Here is a 3,056-nt window from a genome sequence, read left to right as displayed (position 1 = left end):
TGATTTATTTCTCTGAGCATAATGCCCTCAACGTCCATCTATGTTGTTGTAAATGGCAGGATTTCCCTTTTTTTATATAGCTGAATAATATTCCATTGTGTGTGTGTGTGTGTGTGTGTGTGTGTGTGTGTGTGTGTGCACGTTGTGTTTATATGTATGTATGCATGTGTGTGCGTGTGTGTATATATATATATATAAAATCTAGTTTTCACAGCACCATTTATTGGAGAGACTGTCTTTTCTCCATTGAGTATTCTTGGCTCCCTTGTCAAATATTACTTGACCATATATGTGTGAGTTTATTTCTGAGGTCTCAATTCTGTTCCATTGATCTATGTATCTGTTTTTAGGCCGGTGCCCTACTGTTTTGATTACTATAGCTTTATAGTAGAGTTTGAAATCAGGAAGTGTGTTGCCTCCCACTTAGTTCTTCTTTCTCAAGATGAGTTTGGCTATTTGGGGTCTTTTGTAATTTCATATTAATTTTAAGATTGTTTTTTATACTTCTTTTAAAATGCCATTGGAATCTTGATAGAGATTACATTGAGCCTATAGATGGATTGTGGTAGTGTAGACATTTTAACAATATTAATTCTATTCCTTGAACACAGGATACTTTTCCTTTTATTTGTGTCTTCTTCAATTTCTTTTATCAATTATTTGTAGTTTTTTTTTTTTTAATATTTATTTATTTAGCTGTGTCGGGTCCCAGTTGCAGCACACAGGATCTTCGTTGCAGCACGCGGGATCTTTTAGTTGCGGCATGTGAACTCTTAGTTGCAGCATGGGGGAATCTAGTTCCCCGACCAGGGATCAAACCTGGGCCCCCTGAATTGGGAGCATGGAGTCTTAGCCACTGGACCACTAAGGAAGTCCCTACCTGTAGTTTTAAGAGTAGAGATCTTTCACCTGTTTGGCTAAGTTTATTCCTAAGTATTTTATTGTTTCTGATGCTGTGGAAAATGAGATTGTTTTCTTTATTTCTTTTTCATAAAATTTGTTGTTAGTGTATAAAAATGCTACTGATTTTTGTATGTTCATTTCATATCGTGCAGCTTTACTGAATTAATTGACTAGATCTAACAGTGTTTTGGTGGAGTGTTTAGGATTTTCTATATATGAAATCATGTTATCTGCAAGTCAGGACAGTTTCATTTCCTCCTTTCCAATTCTGATATTTTTTTATTTTTTCTTGCCTGATTGCTCTGGGAAGGACTTCCAATACTATATTGAATAGGTGAGAATGGGCACCCTCGTCTTATTCCTGATCTTAGGGGAAAAGCTTTCAACCTTTTACCAGTGAATATGATGTTAGTTGTGTGCTTATCATATGTAGCCTTTACTACGTTGAGGTACGCTTTTTCTGTATCTGATTTGTTAAGAGTTTTTATCATGACTGGATGTTGAATTTTGTTGGATGATTTTTCTGCATCTTTTGAGCTGATCGTATGATTTTTTTCCTTTCAGTCTATTAATCTGGTGGGTCACATTGATTGACTTGCCTAAGTTGAACCATCCTTGCATCCCAAGGATAAATCCCACTTGATCTTGGTGAATGATCCTTTTAATGTGCTGCTGAATTCAGTTTGCCAGTATTCTATTGAGAATTTTTGCATCTAAATTCAACAGGGATATGGTCTGTAGTTATGTTTTCTGCTAGCATCTTTTTCTGGCTTTGGTATCAGGATAATGCTGGCTTTGTAAAATAAGTTTGGGAGTGTTACCTCCTCTTTGATTCATAACAAGAGTTTGAGAAGAATTGGTGTTAATTCTTCTTTAAATGTTTAGTAAAATTCACCTGTGAAACCATCTGGTCCTGGGTTTTCCTTCCTTCATTGAATCAGTAATCAAAAACCTCCCAATATCCTTAGTAGTAATTGGTCTATTCAGACTTTATATTTCTTCCTGCTTCAGTCTTTGTAGGTTGTATGTTTCTAAGAATTTTTCAATTTCTCTAGGTTGTCCAGTTTGTTAATGTATATTTGTTCATAGTAGCTTCTTATGATCCTTTGTGGCTCTGTGGTGTCAGTTGTAATGTCTCCTTTTTAATGTATTTTGTTGACTTGGGTCTCCTTTTTCCTTTGGTTAGTTTAGCTAAAGTTTTCTCAATTTTGTTTATCTTTTCAAAGAACCAACTCTTAATATGGTTAATCTTTTCTGTTGTTTTTATGTGCTCTATTTATTTATGTGCTAATCTTTATTATTTCCTTCTTTCTGCTAACTTTGGGCTCATTTTTTTCTTCTTTCTAGTTCCTTAAGATGTAGAGTTAGACTGTTTATTTGGGATATTTTTTGCTTCTTAATGTAGTTGTTTATTGCTATGAACTTCCCCCTTAGGACTTATTTTGCTGTATCTCATAAGTTTTGGTATGTTGTATTTTCATTTTCATTTGTCTCAAGATACTTTTCCCCCCTTTAATTTCTTCTTAATTTGTTGGTTGTTCAGTAAACTATTGTTTAATTTCTATGTATTTGTTAATTTTCCAGTTTTCCTCTTGTTATTGTTTTCTAGTTTCATACCATTGTGGTCAGAGAAGATACTGTGATCTCAGTCTTCTTGAATTTGCTAACACATGTTTTGTGGCCTAACATATGTTCTATCTTAGAAAATATTGCACATGCACTTGAGAAGAATGTGTGTGTTCCCTGTTGTCAGATAGAATATTCTCTATATGTGTGGTAGGCCATTTGGTGTATAGAGTTATTTGCTGTTTCCTTATTGATTCACAATCTGGATAATCTATCCATTGTTGACAGTGGGGTATTAAATAAAGTTCCCATGTATTATTGTACTGTTGTTTATTTCTCCTTTTAGCTGTTTTTCTTTTTGCTTTATGTATTTAGATGTTCCAATTTGGGGCACATAAATATTTACAGGTGTTACATCTTCTTGATATATTGACCCGTTTATCATTAGATAATGACCTTCTTTTTTGTTTTTTTTGTTTGTTTGTTTGTTTTAAATTTATTTATTTATTATTTATGGGTGTGTTGGGTCTTCATTTCTGTGCGAGGGCTTTCTCTAGTTGCGGCAAGTGGGGGCCACTCTTCATCAC

This window comes from Balaenoptera ricei, chromosome X (genome assembly GCF_028023285.1).
Source record: "Balaenoptera ricei isolate mBalRic1 chromosome X, mBalRic1.hap2, whole genome shotgun sequence".
In the NCBI taxonomy this organism is placed as follows: domain Eukaryota; kingdom Metazoa; phylum Chordata; class Mammalia; order Artiodactyla; family Balaenopteridae; genus Balaenoptera; species Balaenoptera ricei.
The sequence above is the reverse complement of the archived record's forward strand: the minus strand, read 5'-3'. Positions refer to the sequence as shown.